The following is an 11,164-nucleotide window of genomic DNA, read 5'->3' on the forward strand; positions in this document are numbered from 1 at the left end:
CTCTGTGTTGAAAGCCACTAAAAAGAAGCCAAAAGAAGCTTTTCTGGCCAAGGCTGGTTTAGCAAGAATAGCTTCATGCTCTGGGCACTAGTTACCATGAAAGGAGCCCTAAGATTGCATTTTGAGATATGGTCAATAGCTGATCAAGGGATGTGGATACCAGACTCTCAATACAAGGCTGCCCTTCCTAACATACATAGCTGATTTGAGCATTAAATACCCCTAAGGCATGTATTTCATGGTCAAATTCTGGCTTCAATGGTACCAGGATTTGGCCCTTAATGACAGAGGATGCCATTAAGACACAGTCCGGAGCAGGGGTTGACCCCAGTGGGTGCTCAGCAGCATAGCATCACCCCTTAGGAGGGTGCAGCATATATTCTCCTCTGTTGCCAGCCAGCTGTACTGGCCAATCCCTGGAGGGGAGGCATGGTCTTGCCTCTGCCCCACTTCTGGTGGAAAGGCTGTGGGACACCACCTTCCATGCGGAGAAGTACAGGGGCTGCAGTTGTAGCCAGTCCCTGCATAGGGTTTGCAAAGTGGGGAAGATAACAGCTTCTAGATGCTTACCAATGGCTCTAACTTACTGTAATGAGAGGAAGGGTAAAGATTGGGTAAAGAGGGCCATTTGGCTTCAGTTCGCTCTTGTACCAGTGATGTTGATGGGAGTTGGCCATTGACTTCAGTGGGAACTGGATCAGGCCCATAATCTGTGTATCTCAGTTCCCCATCTGTAAAATGGGGATGATAATAGAACTGGTTGGAAAAATTCTGAAAAAACAATGTTTCATTGGAATTTGCAGACTTGACAAGTTGTGTGGCGATTGACTGATTTCCCCAATGTTCTGAAAGAACACAGGCAGGTTTTGAAACCCTCTTGCGAGGCTGGTTTCCAGACAGTTCACCCACATGGCTCCTCAGCAGCCGGACGGGTGGGCTGCCAGGATCTGTGAGCCCCAGAATACCCCTCACCTCCATGCGGATTGCTCAAGAGCCAGGGACGCCAGGACTTCCAGATTCTGTGGCTCCAAGGCAGCCCAGCTGACTAACTGCCTCTGAGCCAGAGCTTTCCTTTGCAGAGCATTTCTGGTTTTCATTCAGAACAAAGCCATGTTTTGGGATAGCCAAATCCGCCATGGAATGGAATTACCTTTCTCTGCACTACTCTAAAGAATCCGCCACCTTTTGTCTGTCTTGTCTATTTCGATTGTAAAGCCTTTTACAGGTACTGTCCCTAAGCATGTGTTTGTACAGGGCCTAGCACAATGGGGCCCTAATCTTGGTGGTGACCTCTGGGCACTGTTGTAATACACATCATAAATATAGCTTTTATCCCTCCCTCAAACCACATACATATATGTGGATGTTTTACCAAATGAGGAAAGGGACTGTTTGCAGCAAAACCTTATAAAAAACTTCATTCTGAACTCACGAATCTCAAAACAAAACTTCAGAGGCCCAGAAGAGGTCCCAGGAAGTTCTGATTCTCGGTCTGCTTGTTATGCTTTCCCTCCTTACTCGTAACTGTAGGATTTCATCTCTACCCCGACCCAACCAGGAGTGACAAGAAAGTCTTCTCCACAGGGTTTAGTCTCTTTATGTCTGGATAGTGCCAAGGGGAAAACCCTTCTGAGCAGAGTAAGGCCCGGCCCATTTCGGTTAGCTTCTTCCTCTGGAGTTGTGGGTGGAAGGTACGAAAGGAAGGAGACAGCTGATGTTTTGTTCGAAATCATTTTTCCGAAGCGATGCGTAGTAAAATAGAAAAGTGTTTCTTTGCGGGTTCATTTCTTTCATAGCAAAGCTAGACTCTTTCATGAATAAATGTTCCCATAAATAGAACTGTTGAGAGCACTGGCTCAGCAAGGATTTCTGGATCAAGTATCGAAATGTGCATACTTGCCAAATGAAAACTGCCCCACAGTCTCAATCAATAAAAAGAGATGAGGGGCAAGGGATTTTTTTTGTCTTAGTATAATAGACTACACCTGATAAATTGCCATGTACATAATTATATTGTTATTTATGTGTTTGTATTGTTATGGTAGGTATCACCAGGTAGCATTGTTACATATAGACCTCCAAGTTCTTTTCTTAGCCTGCGACCAAGTTTTGACTGTTGGAAAGATATGCCATGTTGGGTTTATGCATCCATCCTTTCAGGTGCCTGGTGCAATGTTATGGAACTATATGTGTGTATGGGGTTCTACAGTTATTTGAACTACTCTTGAATTTTGTACAGTGGCAGATTCTAGAGAGAAGGAGCTGTGTGAGTAGCAGGAGGGTTTGCTTTCTGCCTTGGGCTCTGATTAGATTCAACTTTTGAGGCAGAGTTGCTCCATGGGAACTGCACATTGATATTGGGCTGAGATTCCTGGAGGAAGAGATTGCCCGGCATGCTGTTTGACTATATCATGTCAGCACTCATTCTGGGTGTAAATAAAGGAAGTTACAAAGAAAGGATACCCAGGCTCTGTGTCACTGATTTCTCCTCCATAGGGAAGGACACCTGGACACCTGCTCCTGGTCAGCACACAGTGACGCTGATGTCAGAATGAGGCACTGGTGTAGGACAAAGGGGTCCAGCCAAGAACCTGGGTCCCATTATGTTAAACACTGTACACACATGAAATGAAAAAGGACAGCCCCTGACTCAAACAGCTGACAACCTGAGAATATGATGAGAGACAGCAAACAGGGCAGGCACCAGGCAACGACTGTATTTGGAATAATAAGTAGCAGTCGTTTCTATATGTAGCTTTAGCACCAGAGCTGGGATTTATCTGGGGTTGTTTCCATGCACTACAGGTAGTTTCTAAACCCATGACCCTGCTAGGAAGTCAATGGGACTTAATACAAGCATAGGGATCCACCTGCATGGAGCTGATTGCAGGAGCAGGGCCAAGACAGGCCCTTTTCCAGGTAAAGAAGAGAATGCTGTGGTCAGAAATAAAGGCAGTTTTTTCAAAAGGATCTCGTCACATAAGAAAGAGGCGACAAAAGGCCATAAGCCAGGCAAAAGGAGCCTGCACAGCTGTGAGGCTCAGAGTATCTAGGGAGGCTTCCTAGGCTCTGTAGATGAAGAGGCTATTCTGTACTCCATGGGGAATGGAACCTCTCTGCAGGCAGGAAATGCCCACTGCGGTCACTTCTAGGTCCTTTTTAATACTTATTCAATAAAGTGTGAGGGGACAGGATGGAGCTAATTAGTTTGTGTGCCCAGGGTGGCCCCTAGGCCTGTGTCAATGTATAGGTAGATGGTGCCCACTGTCTGTCAACTCCACCTCAACTTTCCATTAAAGCCTTCCCCACTTCCGGGTGCACTATGCCACTCTATTTTGAAAGATGAATATAGGGAATCAGTGCTCCCCCAGTAATAAGTGTCACTCCCCTTTCCCTGCTAATAAGCCCTGCCTATCTCCCCAAATGTCCTGCCTGGATTATGGAAGTCTGTCTGAGGCCCCCCTCCTGCATCTTAATTTGCACAGAGATAACTCTGTGCTTACAAATGACCTTGTCCATTTCCAGCAACCAGATGTGCATTTCACATGCCTGGGGGCTGGTCGCAGAACCCTAATACATTTCTAAGGTAGCAGCTGGAAGTGGCACTTGATCTCCATTATATATATGGATAAACAGAGATGCAAAGACATGAAGTGACTTTCTCAAAGTCCCTCAGCTAGTATGTGGCAGAGATGGAACTAGAACCCAGGTTTCCTGATCCCCAGTCCAGTGTCAAAATAAGAGATTAGGCCAAATACCTCCACATTAGTGTCCATTGTGAGGCATCAGCCACTGATGTGCAATTATCTGGATTCCCCACACATGCTGCAGCTTTTTTACTTTTATTTTTAAAATAAATGTTAAATTTAAATAAAAAAAGTGAATAACTATTAGTGTCTTGTCTCCTAAAGATAATCTTCAAGAGCATCTAAGCAAGGCCCAAATTTTTAGAAGGGTGCAGAGCCCTTTTGAAAAATTTGGTCCCTGTTCAAGTACGTTCGTGGGAACTGAATTCTTTTGAAAATCTGGCCCAATTTATAGCTGCTGAGCTCTTGAAAAATCTGGTCCTAATAGTCGAGGGAATATCCACATTTTTGCAGGCACTGCTGGGAATAATGCTTACCTCCCTTTGTCAAGCACTTTAAGAGCTATGGATGGATGACAAACGTTATATAAGTGCTAAATGAGTACTTAGCAAAGGCCCAGTGTTTAAAAACACATTTTTAAAGTGTTGCTATTGCAAACTATTGCCACGAGATGGCAGGTTTCAACTGTTTGATCAGCAGATTACCTCCAGCAGGTCAAGCTTGTGCTACACTGCATAGGGAAAATACTCTGACACTCAGTCATGTACATTCTCATCTCAGCTCCTTCGCCCTGGAATTCTTTTTAATGTTGGAAGCCAGCTGGAGGTTTGATCTTAAAGGAGATGTCAGATGAGTGACGGCAAGGGGAAGACAATCAGAGCCAGTGTGGTCAGGAGGGGCAGGTGGAGGAAGGAGATGTTACAGGAAACCAGAAAGGAAGGCAAGGAGAAGCAAGATCAATGGGGGAAAGGCAAGAGGGAGGCAAATGGGTGGTGAAGTAGGTTGAAAGAGCAGCTGCTGAAGACATGGCCAAGAAGGGGAGAAGTAGGAGACACAGGCTGATAAGCAGGGGGAGCAGCTGCCAAGTAAGCAGGTTGGGGCTGGGCTGGGAGCCTGGCAGATGCATACCTGGTGGGTCAGACCCCTTGAGCTGGTCGTGTGTGCTGACTGCAGGGAAGGAGTTGCTTGCTGACTGGTCAGAGAGCATGAGGAGGAGAGGCTGATTGGAAAGAGGAGAGAGCAGCGAACAGAGGAGCTGGAGACTTGGCCAGCTGTATTGGGCCAAAAGGGGCAGTGTGAGGAGGGCGTGCTCTAACTCTACTCAGAGCCATCCCCATGCAGCGATGCGTTTACATAAGCACCGCCCTGTGCATTGCAGTGAGACTACACCCCTGCCCTGCTTTAAGTACAGTAACCCGACGAATATTGGGTTTGAGTATGATACAGTAACACCATTACAATATTCATGCCTTACTGTCTGATAACACCTTCACAGCTGACAATCCCACTGCTTCACAGCTGAAGATCCCACTGAATTAAACCACACAACACCCCTGAAAAGTAGACAGCTATTTCCATCCCCACTTTACAGTTGAGTAAACATCTACTTGGAGCACATAATGATTGATGCCCTAGAAGATCACATATGCACAGTAGGCACTGGGGGGTGAACAATCTCAAATCTTCAGATCGCTGATGACATTGACAGCCTGGCAGGCAGCGAAGATGAACTTGCCAACCTTGTGAAATGATTGGATGAAACCTCAGCAAAATACAGCATGGAAATCAGTGCAGAGAAAACCAAGCTGATGACAAACAAACGTGACGGGATCAGCTCACATATCATTGTCAGTGGACAAGAGCTGGGGACAGTGAAACAGTTCAAGTATTTGGAGGCAATCATCACTGATGAAGGATCCAAGGCAGAAATTTGGGCAAGAACTGCGCAAACAACAGCAGCAGTGGCAAAGCTAAAGCCAGAAAATTTGGAGTACTAAGAACATCTCTCTGGAATGCAAACTAAAACTGCTGCACGCATTGGTCACCTCCATTTTTCTGTATGCGTGCGAGACTTTGACCCTTACGGCAGAACTTGAGCAGAAAAATATGGGTAGTAGAAATGAGATACTTCCATAAAATCCTGGGCATCTCTTACTTCATCCACGTCACTAATGAAGAGGTCCACAGTATCATCACCCAGTGCACTGGGTCATATGAAGACCTCCTGATGACCATGAAGAAGCGCAAGCTGAAGTGGTATGGCCATGTAACAAGATCATCTGGCCTATCCAAGATCATCCCCCAAGGGACAGTACAGGGGAAGAGAAGAAGAGGTAGACAGAAGAAGAGATGGATTGACAACATAAAAGAGTGGACAGGAATGGACTTCGCAGAGATTCAAGCACTGACACACAACCATCAGTGGTGGAGACAATTGGTTGATTGCTCTTCAGTGATGGTGACCCAACGACCAATGCGGTTATGGGAGGGGGGATGATGATGATGATGAAACTGAGGCATTGTGGTTAAGTGACTTGTCATGGCATGTCAGTATGGGCAGTAGGAAGAGAACCCAGGATTCACAAACTTTAGGAGGCAAAGAAAGCTGGGACTTGCCACTTATTCTAATCCGTGTGCAATTGATGAGGAGGCATGGGAAATTCAATAGAATCAAAGATGACCTTAAGAACAGGAGAAAAGAGCTGGAGACTGGGTTAGTGCCAGAAGATTGGAGATCCTTCCAGAGTCAAGTTAGAGTGGGAAAAAGTAAAGACAAATATCTGAATCCAACTGATGGACGTGTCTATAGTCCAGCGAGGGGAGGGTTTGGAATTCATGGAGTGTTTAAAGCCTTCTGTGATCAGAGACTCGTTGGTCTCCCCTTAGCAAACGGGATTCCAACCACCTGGGTTCAAAAATGTTAGTCCTTGTTAGGCCAGCTTTAACCTGGTTAGGAAGGGGAGAGGGGCAAAGATGACAGACACCCAAATTCTTGCATGAGCTTTGCTTACTGGAAAGAGGCTAGCTTTCTGAGCCAGAGATCATAATGCTGTGCCTATTGCCACTTTTCCTACTTCGAATCTGGTAGTTGTCATTCTCGATATTCTTTGCCTCTTCTTCTGGTAGTTATTCTTTGTTGTCATTCTCTGGTAGTTAATTTAGTATCATGCCTCACCCCGAAGAGGAAGTCTGCCGAGAAGCAGTGGCAGAGGTCTGTGGTGTGACTCTGATGTTACTGGGGGAGTCAGCACAGAGACTGGGTTGCTGTCAGCAGCTGTGCGGTCCCCTTCATGCTCTGTAACTGCACAGAAATTGCTGCTGGGGTGGAGCAAACCACTGGGGTTTCACTGCAAGCTTTTTTTCCTCTGACCATTGCAGTGTAGGGAAGGCTGGAGGCAAAAAAAAAAAAAAAACAGTTTTGGCTTGTACATTTCTAAGTCTGAAGGTTCAAACAACTGTTTACATGTAAATCTCCAAACCAACAAACACATTTAGGGGAAAAACCAAAGTAAAATCTATGGAAGTTCTTTCTTTTGCTCTTGCACAGGAAAGAACTTGTTATCCAAAAATCTGTAATATCCTAGCCAGTCTCTATCCCTTCAGGTGTACAGTGCAATGTTATGGAACTATACATGTGTATGGAGGCCCACAGTTATTTGAACTATTCTTTGATTCTGCTTTGACCTATAGCAGTGGTTCTCAAACTTTTGTACTGGTGACCCCTTTCACATAGTCAGCCTCTGAGTGTGACCCCCCACCCCCATACATTAAAAACAGTTGTTTATACCTTTAACACCATTATAAATGCTGGAGGCATAGCGGGGTTTGAGGTGGAGGCTGACAGCTCGCAACTCCCCATGTAATTACCCTCACGATCCCCTGAGGGGTCCTGAGCCCCAGTTTGAGAACCTCTGATCTATGGTATCTCAGAAAATGAATTTTTTGGCTCTAGTGAAAGGAGCAATGTGACCTAGAGCTTAGAGCAGTGGTTCCCAAACTTGTTCCGCCACTTGTTCAGAGAAAGCCCCTGGTGGACCGGGCCGGTTCGTTTACCTGCCACGCCTGCAGATTCGGCCAATCGCGGCTCCCAGTGGCCGCAGTTCGCTGCTCCAGGCCAATGGGAGCTGCTGGAAGCGGCGGCCAGTATGTCCCTCGGCCCGCGTCACTTCCAGCAGCTCTCATTGACCTGGAGCAGCGAACCGTGGCCAGTGGGAGCCATGATCGGCTGAACCTGCGGACGCGGCAGGTAAACAAACCGGCCCGGCCCACCAGGGGCTTTCCCTGCACAAGTGGCGGAACAAGTTTGGGAACCACTGGCTTAGAGAAAGGCACTGGGAGTCAGGACACCTAGGTTCAGTTCCTGATAGTGTTACTGACTTATTGTGTAACCTTGATTATGTCACTTAACTGCTCTGTGTCTCCGTTTCCCCATCTGTAGAATGAAAATGAAAAGGCTTGCCCATTTCAGGGGTATTTTGAGGAGTGCTTTAATGCTTGTAAAACAGCTGGAGAGCTCTAGCTGAAATGTGTTATAGTAGTGCAAAGTATTAACAAATGACTGCCAATGTCAGAGAAGATTGGTGACTTAAGTTCTGTAGTGTAGACATAGCCTATGTCTGCATAGCTATGGCAGCAAGGACCTAGTTTGGTGCAGCATACATCCACAGTTTTTCTGCGGGCTTGTATTTAGTGAATGTTACAGCAACCTCAGGGCCGTTCTAACTCGTGGTCAGCTGACCACAGCCAGGTATGACCAGGATGTAAGGATGCCCCAGTTCCTTTTCCCAGAATCATGCCAAGGGTACAGGAGCTCCGTGCTACCAAGGAATTCTCCCATGCAGGGTGAATTCTCAGGGTGTTGAGCCACCAACTTTATGGCCATGATGAGTTGCACAAGCAGCCAGAATGGGAGTCAGGATCTGAAACCTGTAGCACCCTGTATATACTTTGAAAATAAATAAAGTATATCCTGTAAATCCTATTGTCTTTCTGGTAGAAATCAGGTATTTCTACATCTGACGACTCTTGAGATATCAGACCTTAAGATGATCACTAATCCTTTGCCAACATGGTATTATTGGTATCAGTCTGGGACAGAACACAGCAAGTCTGAGAGCAGTGGAATTGTCATCCTCTTAACAGCAACAATTCTGCTGGTGAGATCTTCTACCAAACCCAAAAAGTCTTGCTGTAAATAAGATGAAGACACAGATCCACAAAGGTACTTAGGCCTAGATACCTTTCTGGAGCTGGGCCGAACTGAGATTGTCAATAATGACTTCTGGAAAGCACCACTAGAATGCTCTCAACACCAAATCATTTCTTCTTTTGCTCTTCCCTTTGGTGGGCCTAAACTGCAAAATTCTGGCCTGGATTTTGAACCCCTGAAGATAGTGGGTGTTCAAATCTGCAGGGGTTTGGTTTTGTTCTGCTCATTCTGAGACTGGGGTCAGCTATGAAATTCTAGCTTGGGCTCGACTCACTCAAATTCAGAGGGAACTTGTGCTACAAGTTTGTTTTGGGCCCATCTTATGCTTAATTTTTTCATGAGGAAAAAATCGAAATTAAATCAGCATTTCCCAAACTTTTCAAAGCTGACAGGTTTCAGAGTAGCAGCCTTGTTAATCTGTATTCGCAAAAAGAAAAGGAGTACTTGTGGCACCTTAGAGACTAACAAATTTATTTGAGCATGAGCTTTCGTGAGCTACAGTTCACTTCATCGGATGCATCCGATGAAGTGAACTGTAGCTCACGAAAGCTCATGCTCAAATAAATTTGTTAGTCTCTAAGGTGCCACAAGTACTCCTTTTTTCAAAGCTGAGTTTCATGTAAATGAAACCAATAGCACCCCTTACAACTAGTGTTAAAGGTCTAGCCTACATGAGCAGTCACTCCAGGCAGATTGTGTTTGGGACAGCAGAATCAGGGGAGCAGTAGGGGCTAGCACCTCCACAGTGGAAAAACTGGGGGTGACTACATTTCTGCCCGCCCATGGATTGTTCTGCTATATTCTGGGAACCAGTGTTCCTTGTAAACTGGACATGTGTTGGGGGGCGGGGCACAGAGGTGAGAGTGGGACTGGATGGGATGAAATGGAATGGCCACTGCAGGCTCTGGGCTCAGGCTAGGAAGTGGGTAGGAATTTGATTGGGTCAGGCCCAGGAGCAACTACCCCTGTCAACAGATGCCAACTGCCAGGACCCCCTTTCTCAGCCTGGAGCTGGCTCCCCACCCCTGAGCTGAGCAACCACCCCCACTACCCCCATTCAAAGCAAGCTTCTGCTGCCTTTAAATTGTGTAGATCTACATAATATGATACTGGGTATGTCTACACTGCAATTAAAACCCCACAGCTAGCCTATGCCAGCTGACATAGGCTTGTGGGGCTCCAGCTAAGGGGCTGTTTAATTGTATGGTAGACATTTGGTCTTGAGCTGGAGTCCATGCTCTAGGACCTTGCGAGGTAGGAAGGTCCCAGAGCTTTGGCTTCAGCCACAATTAACCAGCCCCTGGGGGTCACGGGGCTCAGGGTGTGTCAGACGGCACTGGCCAGCCACAGATATCTAATTGCAGTGTAGGACAATCTCCTGGATAAATCTGAAGGTTTGTTTTATACTTTTGGGGTCCATCGTATTTAAAAGGCAATTGTTTATGTGTTATTGTGCAAGTGCATATAACTCCTCTAGATGTGACTAATGTAAACCTTGGGAAATATTAGGAACTTCAAATGATTTTTTTGAAACAATGTGAACTTGTAAAATTAAGTGGATTTCTCAGGAAAACTCTGCTGGGGGGTATGCTAATATAACCCCTCTGGTTAGGCAAAGATCTCATCTATTTGAAGCTTTGCCCTGGAGAGGGGACACCTTGTCTGGCTGATTACCTATTTCCAGTCTCTTCAAAGACCTCAAACTGGATAAAGGACTGACTCACAGATTCATAGGAGTATCTGTTCTAAGCAAAGCATGTTATGAATTTGAAACCATAGGAAAAGGGCTGCTCACCTTTCAGAGCCCACATCAGGGTTGGGGTGATCTCTGGTAAGTTTATCAGCATGCGTGTAGGTTCTTTATTGTTTTTAATAGGTTCTCTCTGTGATGCTTTTACCTTAAAAATAAAATCTGCTTGCTTAGAAAGAACTGTGTGGTAACTTAAAATTGTGGCAATTATATTGCATATCATCTGAAGGGAGAAGCGAAGCTGGCCTGCTTAGGGTACTCTTTAATGGGAAAAAACACAGTGGTAGCAGGGAACTGGTCAGCCTGGAAATACCCTGGTCAGAAGGAAAAGAGATGTGGGTATCCACGCCAGAGAGGTGATGGCTGAGGAGCCTGAACTGGCTATCCTGGCTAGACCACGGAGGGGGAATACAGTACAGTTGTCCTGAACTGACAAATATTTCTGTTTTACATGCTTTGAGCAGTGAAACAGTTAACTGGCATTTTAAAATATTGTTGGGGTCTGAATTAGCATTCATTGAAATAAATGGGACAGTTCACAACCCAGAGCTATTGTTTCAGGCTCTTTGCAAACTCAGATGAACATTGTTGCATCACTTATGCTCAGGCCACATTGTC

The sequence above is a fragment of the Lepidochelys kempii genome, chromosome 1, assembly GCF_965140285.1.
Source record: "Lepidochelys kempii isolate rLepKem1 chromosome 1, rLepKem1.hap1, whole genome shotgun sequence".
Taxonomy (NCBI): domain Eukaryota; kingdom Metazoa; phylum Chordata; order Testudines; family Cheloniidae; genus Lepidochelys; species Lepidochelys kempii.